Genomic DNA, 12,660 nt, shown 5'->3' with positions numbered 1-12,660 from the left:
TAAACCCATTATTATATAAATAAATAAATTTTATTACTCCGTATAATTTATGCAATTGAGCATAACTAATGGTGTCAATTTGAATTAGCGTGTCAGGTTTGTATCGTGTTGAGGTAGAAATATTCGACTAAATGACTCATTAATTTGAACCCGACCCATTTAATAATTATGTCGTGATCCTTCAACCCTAACTCGACATGTTAATAAGGTAGGTTAGCCTGACTCAACCCACTTGACACACTTAATAAACGAGTTGTGTTGGATTAACACGAATGTAACACAATCCATTTCAACCTGCATAATATTAAATATAACATCCATCTAAAAATAAATTTTTTTTATATCCTAAAAGTAGTGCATACACTTCAAGTTTTCAACCCACATTAAAAATAATATAGTTCAACAAAAAAATAGCATTCATATAGAAATAAGTTCCTTACACTCCAAAAGAAGTGCATACACTTCAACTCAAATTCAACGTAACATAGTTTAACAAAAATAAAATAACATAGTTCAATAAAAATATAACATCCTCAAAACTTGCCAAATACTAAGGGTCTATTTGGATAGAACTTATTGCTGAAAACTGAAAACTGAAAACACTGTAGCAAAATAATTTTTAAATGTATAAATAATATTGTGGGACCCATTTTGAATAAAAAAATAACTGAAAATAAAATTTGTGGGTCCGTGAACAGTACACGAATGCACTGTTCACGGCAGAAAGCAGCTGAAAAGTCAGATATATACGGCTACTGCTGCAGAAAAAAAAAAAAAAAAAAAAAAAAAAAAAAAAAAAAAAAAGAGGCAAAACGCTGAAGGAGAAACGCAGACGCCAAAACGCTGAATCCAAACGCATTCTAAGTATTAATATTAAAAGAGTTGGAGGAAATGGTAGACTAATCCTGACTATAACTATGATTATCATCCATAGATTCTTTGTTGATGTCCAAATTCATAACATCTCCCACAAGCTCATCCAATTTCATTTGTGCAAGTTCTATGCCAAAAAAATATTTATAGAACCAGGGTATTAGATATTTATAAGAAGGTTTAGAGATTTAGGATTTGTAGGGTTTAGAAATTTAGGGTTTGTAAAGTTTCAATTTTCAATTATATCCCTTGTAAGTTTTTGTAATTACTCACTTTCTTTTTAAATTTAAAATATAGGTTGGATGTAAAAAGTATTTGACAAATCTAAAATAAAATGAATATTTATTTGTTATACGAGTTAAACGAGTTGTGTTAAATACGTCATTTCGGGTTTACACAAATAAATTGGCGTGTCTATTACGAGTTATGCGAGTTAATCCGTTTATGATATGTTTTTTATCGTGCCGCTTTCGGGTTGACCCGTTTATGACTCAAACCCACTAAGCCCAACCTTAACCAGCAAAAACTAGTGTTGAGTTCGTGTCATGTTCGCGGGTTGGGTCAAACGTTGACACTTCTAAGCATAACATTCCAATTTCATCACTATTAAGTATCTATCTTCTCAAAAATAAAAATAAATTAACCCAAAAATTTAAACTAAATCCCAAAATCTAAATTGTGTGTATATATATATAACTAATACGGTTGGATCAAAATATTTGGGCTGAAATTTTTTCAACTTAAGTCAGATTAAGCGTTAAAAAAAAAATTAGAACCCAATCCAATTCATCAAGAAGTTCAAAAAGTGGTACAGAGGATTTGGACTCGTTCATCGAGACATATCGAAATTGTATGGTCATAGTTGTTTCAACTCTCAATACAAATAAAGGCCTAAGGCCAAAAATTTTATTCGGCTTTTTTTTTTTATTCACCTTCTATATTTCATTTATTTTTTGTTTAAAAGTTGTTCTCTGTTTAGATTGCAAAATACAAATTAATTTTCTATATTTGGGTTTTATTTACAACTCCTTTACTATTTTTAGAAGGGCAAGGTTTTTAATGCAACTTGAATTATATGAATTTTTATGTTAAAAAAGCCATCCGCATAACCCAATATCTATATAACCTATAATAATAGATGACATTTGCCTATTAATTGTCTTTTTGATATTTGGTCACATAAACTTTGTTAGCCTCACAATTTTCCATTTCACTTTTTATTTATTTATTTAATATGTCAAATGAGAGTTTTAAATGACTACTATAACTGAAGAGCTTTAAACCAACTAGATTACTCAACAACCTAGAAAACTTTTTAAATGATAAACCAACTACTATTCAGCAACTTGAAGAATTTTAAACCAAACTGGCCTACTATAATATATATATATATATATATATATATATATACACACCCGCTATGCCATCTGTTTTGTTTCTACAAATTCTTCATCCTCAAGTCTCAAGGTATCTTTTAAATGAATTTATCTTCGTAATTACTTTTTTTTAAAATATTATTTCTGTAATATTTTGTATTTTGTAGAGTGAGGATCCATAAAAGCTTCCAAAGGAAAAAAAAAAAAATCTTTCAAAAGAAAATTACCTTCTATCTTAGAATCTGAAGGCCAGACGGTCATCTTGACCGACCTCACAAACTTATATATTAACAAAAAGCTCTTTCAAGATAAATCAATCCTCAATAACCTCACAATTACTTTAAAGAAAAAAAAAATGTTTCATTGTTTTCGTGTATCACAAATACTTCATACCCCATACTTCAAAGAAAATCAAGGCCCCCTTCATTCAAAAGTTTCTTTATCAATTCAATGTGGCACATGACATGAAGTGGTCAAAAATTCAAGTTCTTGGAAAAGGATCCTACGGAACTATGTATTTAGCAATTGCTAACCGAGTCGGTTCCGCTTTCTCCTCTCCTTTTTCTGGCCTGATAGCTATCAAGTCAGCAGTTTTTCAAAACTCTTTGTCGCTTCAAAAGGAGGCCAAAATCTTGCAAGACTTGGTTGACTGCCCTGAGATTGTTCATTATTTTGGAAACGATTTGACTATATATTGAAAGTGGCGTAGGGTTCTATTGAAGAAATCTAATGAACAGAATTTCTAACGAAGCAAGACAGAGGTTCAAAGATCACCAGCAACAGAAACAAGATTACACAGTATTCAGTGAAAAGAGAAAGCCTAAGAAAATGAGAGAAAGTGAGAGAAAGATTGAGAGAAGAACTGAGAGAATAAAACTTGTATTGAACAACTAAGAATTCTTGCATAAGTACAACTGAGCTCAATGAGCTGTTTTTATACTATAAGATCACACTAACAACTTAATTAACCTCCCACCTTATGCGAATCTAAGCTCCTGAAAATTAGGCAATACAATTCAGCTCTTCTAACTAAATTGCGTGCTAAATCCAACTGCTCTTTAAACTAAGGAATACACACCGTTTTACTCATACATCTCCAAGGTCAATTATTAAGCTAAACGATTCATTTTTATACATAAATTCTATTTAAATGAAACGAAGCGTTTAATTGAACCGCTGTCGTTTTGTTTATGCTTCTTTCTTCGTTACCCTTCTTCTTTACAGGTCTAGTACTGTTATCTTCAACATCCCCCCTCAAACTGAGGGGGGGAGAATCAACTAGAAGTTTGGCATGATGAAAATGAAAAAGAGGAGTAGGGAGTGATTTGGTAAACATATCTGCAAAGTTTTCCTTTCTAGAAAAAAAAACCAATTTGTAATTGCTTGCGAAGGATCTTCTCACGAGTGAAGTGATAATCCACATCAAGATGTTTGGTATTAGAGTGAAGAACAGGACCGGCAGATAAAGCAATTGCATAAACATTGTCGCACCAAATCACATGGACATGAGAGAGAAAAATGCGAAACTCTTTGAACAAAATACGGAGCCAAGACAATTCCGCTGCCGTGGTGGCTAAGGCATGATATTTAGCCTCCCTTGAAGAACGAGACACTGTACTCTGCTTCTGAGCTGACCAGGAAATAGGATTAGGCCCAAGGAAAACAAACAAACCTGTTGTAGAACGACGATCAGAAGGATCCCCAGCCCCGTCCACGTCTGAGAACACAGTAAGAGTCAAAGGACCAGGAGTGAAAGAAATCCCAAAATGCAAGGTACCTTTGATATAACGAAGAACTCGCTTAGCGGCCTCCAAATGAGTGGTAGTAGGATGACTCATGAGCTGGCATAACTAATGAACACTAAATGCAATATCTGGATGAGTGAAAGTCAAATATTGAAGAGCACCAACCATGCTCCTATATTGAGTAGGATTTGAAAGAGTAACACCATCATAAGGAACCAAATGTGTGGAAGGACAAGAAGTTGTCTTAGTAGGTTTGGAGTTTTCCATATGAAACCTGTGAAGCACATCAGAGGCATATTTTGATTGAGTAAGAGTGAGACCATGAGCTGTTTGGGTAATTTGAATGCCCAAGAAGTAATTAAGGGGGCCTAAATCTTTAAGTTCAAACACCTGACCAAAAGCAACAATTAGATTTTGGACTTGAGTTGAATAATTCCTAGTGACAATGATGTCATCAACATACAAGAGAAGATATATGATGGTATTGGCTAAGCAAAAAATAAATAAGGAGCTATCTACTACTGAAGCAATGGAGCCAAGGTGAAGCAAGTGAAAAGAAAACCTCTCAAACCAAGCCCTTGGTGCCTGTTTGAGACCATAACGAGACTTATGCAACTTACAAACATAATCAGGATGAGTAGAATCCACATAACCTGGAGGTTGATGCATACACAGTTCCTCTTTGAGATAGCCATGGAGGAACGCATTAGACACATCAAGCTGTCTCAACTGCCACTTACAACTCACAACAATAGCCAAAACAAGTCTCACAATAGCAGGCTTAACTACAGGACTGAAAGTTTCATGAAAATCCACACCAGCCTGCTAATGAAACCCCTTTGCAACTAACCTGGCCTTGTCCCTAGATATTGAACCATCACTATTCAACTTAAGTTTAAAAATCCATTTGCATCCAACCAAATTCACATGAGGAGGAGTGGGACCAAGGGACCAAGTCTGCTGTCTCTGAAGTGTTTGAAACTCAGCATCCATTGCCGCACACCACTTTGGATATTGAGAAGCAATCTTGTAAGAGGGAGGTTCAGTGTAGGTGTAGTCTATAGTGGCTTGGTAGCAAAGTTTGGAGTTGGGTTTGGTAATCCCACTTTTGGACCTGATTTGCATAGGATGAGAATTCAGTGTATGGTGGAGGTAAAGGCTTAGGGTGAGTGTTTGAGGTAGGTAAGAGTGATGGTTCTGCAGCAAATGGATAGGGTGAATTGGTATGAGTAGGTGAAGACTCAGGATTAGAGTTTCAGGAGTGATGGTTCTGCAGCAGATTGAGAGGGTGGAGTATTGGAGGAAGGATTAATAGGTGAAGATGGATAGGAACCAAGTAAGGAGGGTTGATTTGTAGAGTGTAAGTAGAGTTGATTGGATAACCAAGTGGGAATAGCAGTAGCATTGGAGGAAGTGGAAGATATAGATGTGACAGTAGATGAAAAAGGGAACTTAGACTCATCAAAAATAACACATTTAAAGGTATATACACGATTTTTTTGATGAAAAAGACGAAGATACCCTTTAGAACTAGTAGGATATCCAATGAAAATACATTCTTTAGTCCTAGGTTCAAGCTTGTGAGCAGTGTAGGGTCTAAGATTTGAATAACAAGCACAACCAAAAGTTTTAAGTTAAGTAAGATCAGGTGATGAACAATATAGATTAGACCAAGGAGATTTCCAACCAAAAACTGAAGTAGGAAGCATATTAATCAAATTAACAGCTGTTTGAGCTGCAAAAGTCTAGTAAGAATAAGGCATAGAAGCTTGAGATAAAAGAGTAACAATAGTTTCAATTATATGCCTGTGTTTCCTTTCAACAACACCATTTTGCTGAGGTGTGTGAAGGCAAGAGAGATGATGAGTGATACCATGTTGTGACACATAAGATTTGAAGTCATTAGAGGTAATATCACTACCTCCATCAGACCTAAAGGTCTTGATTTTGGAGGAAATTTGATTTTCAATCATAGCATTGAAATGAAAAAATTTAATAAAAGCATCTAATTTGGACTTTAGTAGATAAAGCCAACTAAATCTAGAATAATAATCAACAAACAAGACGCAATATCTAAGCCCATTGACAAAAGCAACAGGTGTAGGACCCCACAAGTCAAAGTGTACAAGTTCAAAAGGAGAAGAAGCTATAAAGTGAGAATTTGGAAAAGAGATATTGTGCATTTTACCAAATAAGCATTGAGTACAAGTTTGATCCATAACATTATTATTATTTTGTACGGACTTGACATTAGGAAACAAACTATTGAGAGGTTGATCATGAGGATGACCAAACCTCATATGCCAGAGATGTTAGGATTAGTGCCCTTAAATCCTATTGTATGATGCTATGTATGATATTATGTATGACATTATGTAAGACAAAATGTATGACTTAATATTGTGATTGATAAAGTTGTTTTATTATTATCTAAAATAATGGTAACATGAATGTGAGACATTATCATATAGTCCATGACAAGTTCTTTGTAAACTCAGAATTTATAGTTCGTAGTTGGTGATGAAATTGGGCATTTCATCTGCGAAGACTATAACGTGTCAACTAAGATGATTTGTCTTGATCATGGAAGTAGAGACTTCTAGTTGATATGTTGATATGTTTTAAGAGTTAAAACATATTGAACAGGACCACTGTGAGATTTATTATTCTCCTAATGACTGTCAAATGAATAATAAATCTCACGACTTCTATTTGCATGAACTCTTAATCCTGAGAGAATAATGGACTTGATCATGAGGTATGGGTTGCTTTGATATATCAGGAGTGAGATCTAAAGTGACGGTCAAAACCTCAGTATGTTGGGCAGCCACATTTAGTGTTGATGGAACATATATTCTCAAGATTGAATTCATAGTCTCTTGATGGAGATATAAAATATTCTCTTGAGATAAGTTTAATGGGTTCAGTTATTCAGAGAGTTAGGCCTAACCACTTTAGTAAGAAATTGCTAAAGTATAGATTTATGAAATTGGATTTCATAAATATATAATGAATAACTTTAAAGAATTAAGCCGGGTACTCAAAGATAAGATGTAGTAATTTACAAAGTGACAGTCTACATTTATGACTTTGTATTACTACGAATATTTTATGAAGGGGTTACGTGTACAATAAAGTCTTGGGATATAATTTATTAATAAGGCCTAGAGTGCAATTATATTTATATAGTGGTATTAAATATAATTAATAGTAACCTTGGACTTGTCAAGAGTTAACGGAAAAGCCCAAGGCCCATTGGAGCTAGTGTCTTATTGGTCCCTTTTGGTCCCACTCCAAGCCACACACTAAAGCCCAATAGGCCAGTCCAATTAGTGAAAAAAAGAGAAATAAGAAACGGTGTGTGAGAAAGTGTGAGACACACTTTCATTCTCCCTTGAAAACTGATTGAGAGACCACACATCTTGGGCGTAAAGTGGAATTGGAGTGAATATTAAAAGTGTTCCCAAGTGCTTCTAATCTTTGTTTTGAATTTCTCCACACCAAGGTACGCTATCTTATTCTTAAATTCTGAAATTTACATTATGCACGTTATCAATCATGAATAAAATAGATTCTTGTTTGTTGCTTCCGCTATGTGTTTTGTATGAGATACAAAACCAGATTTTTTCCTTCAATTGGTATCAGAGCCAGGTTTTCATATCATGATTGTATAGCGTGTGATTGAATTTTAGAATTTTAGAAAACCGTTATCTTTGTCTTTCAATTTTCTGCATCATTTGGATATAATGAAGAGAATTGTATCACTTGTGTATATATATTTATATGTGTGTGTGTGTGTATATATATATATATATATATATATATATATATATATATATAAAAAAGAATATATATATATTTTTGTTGATCAAGTGCCGTGTTCTTAGTTTTGTCTATGGAGTTTTTAGTTATCAAACAGTTCGGATTGAAAGGCATTGTTTTGTGGCCTACGGTATCTTTGTGATACACCAAGACGGAATGGAAACAATTGTTTTATAACTGTTTTTGTTTGCACCGCTTGGTCTATTATTTTCATGGCATGGATTTAATGCAATTGCATGGCTTCCACTTTAATTGGCTTGGTGAATGTAATTGTATGGCTTCCATGGCTTGACTTTAATGCTTGGCTATCTTGTGTTTTAAGAGATTGAATTCCTATAAAGCATTCTAAGCATCTGAAGGTTACGTGTGTGCATATAAATATATGAATCCTTGGTTGGCATTTAGTGCATGTTTTGGCTTATTGACATAAGTGTCATGTACTTTGTTTTATGAGGATTATGCATGCAAACAACCAAGCCATGCATTCCGTACCATATATATATATATATAATGTAATAATTATATATTATATATATTAATTTGTATATTATATTATATATAATATAATATAGATTTTTATATATAAGAAAGGTTTTTATTACGTTATATATATTTATATTTGTTAATGCTAGTTTAATGAAATTTATTCCTAATGAGATTAGGATTATATTTTTTCACATGTCTAGCATTATTATGGTTCTTAACCTTAAAAACCTTTAATTTAAAATATCTTGTGGGAGAGAGATACAATGGTTGGATCTCATGGCCTCCATTGTTGGTTCATAGTAGTGTGAAATATATACTTTGTCTTTGCCTCGAGCTTAGCATTCCATGCGGAGAGTATTTATTTCATTGTCCTACAAGATTGAATTTCCTGGTTTATAGTGGTTTGATAAATACCTTGTCTTAGCTTCGAGCTTTGCATTCCATGCGGAGGGTGTTTTATCATGGTACTACAAAATAAGCCTGTTAAAGGGATGAAATTCGGTTACACATGATTCTAGACAATAGTATACACTAGACTAAGTATTATAGTATCCTCTATGCTGAGTTCTTACTATTATTATTTAGAAGCTAAATATAAAATGACATATTATTAGTATTTGATAAGAGTTATCATGATAGTACTAATAATGAAAATAGTTCTCAATCAATCATAGTATTTTATGTTCACTCTATGCTGAGGGATATTGAATATGAGATTGGGTTGTCGTTGCATATGTTATTTTATGGTTTTATTAAGGTTCCATATTATATGCTTATATGCTAAATTGATAATGTCCAGTTTACTTATTATATTTATGTTTGTTATTTTTAGATTTCATCATGGTATCATTTAGCCCACTTGTTTCTATTCTTAACCAAAACAAACTGACTGGATCCAACTATGTTGACTGGATTAGAAATTTGAACATTGTTCTTACTGCTGAAGAGCACAAATATGTGTTTATTCAACCATATCCTAACTTTCCTTCATTAGATGCTCCTCTTGAGGAAAAACAACGATATGATCGTCGGCAGAAATCTAATGAGATGGCCAAGTGCTACATCCTAGCATCTATCTCAAATTTTTTACAGCATCAAATGCAGGATGTAGAACTTGTTTTGGACATAATGCATAGTCTGAAGGAGATGTTTGGTGAGCAAGGCCGTTCTGCAAGGCAAGAAACCATGAGGCAAATTTATAATACCAAAATGGCTGCAGGGAGTTCAGTGAGGGAGCATTGTCTTAGGATGATTGCTAATCTGAACACATTAGAAGTTTTAGGTGCCGACATTGATGGAGAATCCCAAGTGAATATGATACTCTAGTCACTACCAGAATCATTCAAGGAATTCAGACTCAATTATAATATGAACAAAAAGATTTATTCTTTGTCTGAATTAATGAATGAGTTAGTGGCGGCGGAAGGCATCCTTGGTACTTCTAGTGTTGAAGCCAATGTGGGTGAAGCTTCTACTTCTCAACCTAAGTCGAAAGGCAAGGGTAAGAAGAAGAAGAAGAAGGACTTCACTAAGAAAGATAGTAAACAAATTGCCTTAGGAGTTGCCAACAAAGAAAAGAAAACCAAAAGAAAGTGTTTCTATTGTGGTGAGAAAGGACATTGGAAGAGGAATTGTCCAACATACAAGGCTGCCAAGAATAAAAGTATGAAAAGTTCATTTCTTCTTGAAATATGTTTGGTACAAAATCCAACAGATTCCTGGTGTGTGGATTCAGGTTGTACTAATCATATCTGCAATTCTTGGCAGGGGTTCCAGGAGACCAAAAAGTTGAATGAGGGAGAACTATTTCTTACTTTGGCTGATGGGAGCAAGATTCCGGTTGAAGCTGTTGGAGTGTTTAATTTGTGTTTTAAGTCTAGAGTTTTAATATTGGAAGACTGTTTGTATCTACCTAATGTTCGTAGGAATTTAATTTTTGCAACTTACTTAGGTAAACATGGATATTGTGTTATCTTGAAAGACAATGTTGTAATAAAGAAGGATAAAGTGTTTATCTGTTCTAGCAATATTGTGGATGGTCTTTATATTTTAACTCCTAATAAGCATGAATTATACAATTCTGAATTAGATAGTAACTCTCATGTGAAATCATTAAAGAGAAAGTTTCCTTCTAGTAGTGATGCATATCTATGGCACTTGCGTTTAGGTCATATTAATTCAAGTAGGATTCAAAGACTAATCAAAGATGGACTTTTACAGCCCATGGACTTTGATGGTTTTCCAATTTGCGAATCTTGTTTGGAAGGTAAGATGACCAAACGACCTTTTAATGCAAAGGTAGAAGAGCGCAAGATTTGCTAGAACTAGTACATTCAGATGTATGTGGTCCTATGTCAATCTAAGCAAGAGGTGGCTATGAGTATTTCATTACTTTCACTGATGATTACTCTAGATTTGGTTATGTGTACCTAATGAAACGGAAGTCCGAAGCCTTTGAAAAGTTCAAAGAGTTTAGGGCTGAAGTTGAAAATCAATTGGGTAAACACATAAAGGCCATTCGATTTGATCGAGGTGGCGAATACCTTCTTCGTGATTTTAAGGATTACTTGACTGAAAATGGGATTATATCCCAGTTGACTGCACCTGGAACTCCACAACAAAATGGTGTAGCAGAAAGAAGGAATATGACTCTTTTAGATATGGTTAGGTCCATGTTGAGTTATTCGACTCTACCAATTTCTTTTTGGGGATATGCCTTAAATACTGCAATGTATCTTCTGAATTTAGTACCTTCGAAGTCTATTCCTAAAACACCTGTAGAGTTGTGGAATGGGCGTAAGCTTGGTATGAGACATTTCCACATTTGGGGTTGTCTAGCACATGTGTTGAAAGGAAAGTCTGACAAGTTACAGTCTAAAACAGAAGTGGTATTTTTTGTAGGGTATCCAAAAGGAACAGTTGGAGGTTTATTCTATAGTCATAAGGATAATAAAGTATTTGTTAGTACAAATGCCAAATTCTTGGAAAATGACTATATGAATAATTTTACTCCGAGAAGTAGAGTTGTCTTGGCTGAAATGAATGAACCTGTAGTTAAACAACCAATGGATGAAACTAGGGATGATGTGGCTATATTAGATACACCACAAGATACTATTCATGAGATGTCTAGTACACAGATGCCTCGTCGTAGTGGGAGAATTGTTCGGCCTCCTATAAGATTCATAGGTTTGAGAGAAACTTATGAGGCTATCTCAGAAGAGGCTGAATCGGATCCTTACACTTATGATGAAGCTATGAGTGATATAGATGCACATCATTGGGTCCAAGCTATGAAATCTGAATTGGATTCTATAGATTCCAATCATGTATGAGATCTTGTAAAGGCGCCTAACGGCATTAAACCTGTTGGTTGCAAATGGGTTTACAAGAGAAAGAGAGGGATAGATGGAACTGTTGAAACCTTTAAAGCAAGACTAGTGGCGAAAGGGTATACACAAAAAGAAGGTATTGATTATGATGAAACTTTTTCGCCAGTAGCCATGCTTAAATCTATCAGAATTCTCTTATCCATTGCTGCTCATTATGATTATGAGATTTGGAAAATGGATGTCAAGACTGCATTTCTTAATGGCAATCTTGAAGAAGAAATATACATGTTGCAACCAGAAGGTTTCATAGCAAAGAACCAAGAGCATATGGTATGCAAGTTGAATAGGTCCATTTATGGACTTAAATAAGTATCTAGGTCATGGAACATCAGATTTGATCAAGCAATCAAGTCATTTGGTTTTGAACAAAATCTTGATGAACCATGTGTGTACAAAAGATATCGAGACAAAGTAGTAATGTTCCTAGCGTTTTATGTTGATGATATTCTACTCATTGGGAATGATGTAGGGGTAATGTCATCGGTTAAAGTTTGGTTGTTAAGCCAATTTGATATGAAGGACTTGGGTGAGGCTAACTTTATTCTAGGGATCAAGCTTTGGCGAGATCACAAGAATAAGATGTTAGGTTTATCACAAGCTGGATATATAGATAAGGTCCTAGAACGGTTTAGCATGCAAAACTCCAAGAAAGGATTTCTTCCTTTTAGACATGGAGTTCCTCTGTCTGATGACCAAAGGCCTAAGACTCAAGAGAAAGAAAATGTGATGAGACAAGTTCCTTATGCTTCTGCAGTGGGAAGTCTCATGTATGTCATGCTTTGTACTAGACCAGATATTTGTTATTCAGTTGGCATGGTTAGCCGATATCAATCAAATCCATGACCAAAACATTGGCAAGCTGTAAAACATATTCTCAAGTATCTTAAGAGAACGAGAGATTATATGCTTGTTTACCATAGTGAGGATTTAATTCCCATTGGCTATACAGATTCAGACTTTCAATCA

The sequence above is a fragment of the Castanea sativa genome, chromosome 1 (genome assembly GCF_040712315.1).
Source record: "Castanea sativa cultivar Marrone di Chiusa Pesio chromosome 1, ASM4071231v1".
NCBI classification, from domain to species: Eukaryota; Viridiplantae; Streptophyta; class Magnoliopsida; order Fagales; family Fagaceae; genus Castanea; species Castanea sativa.
The sequence above is the reverse complement of the archived record's forward strand: the minus strand, read 5'-3'. Positions refer to the sequence as shown.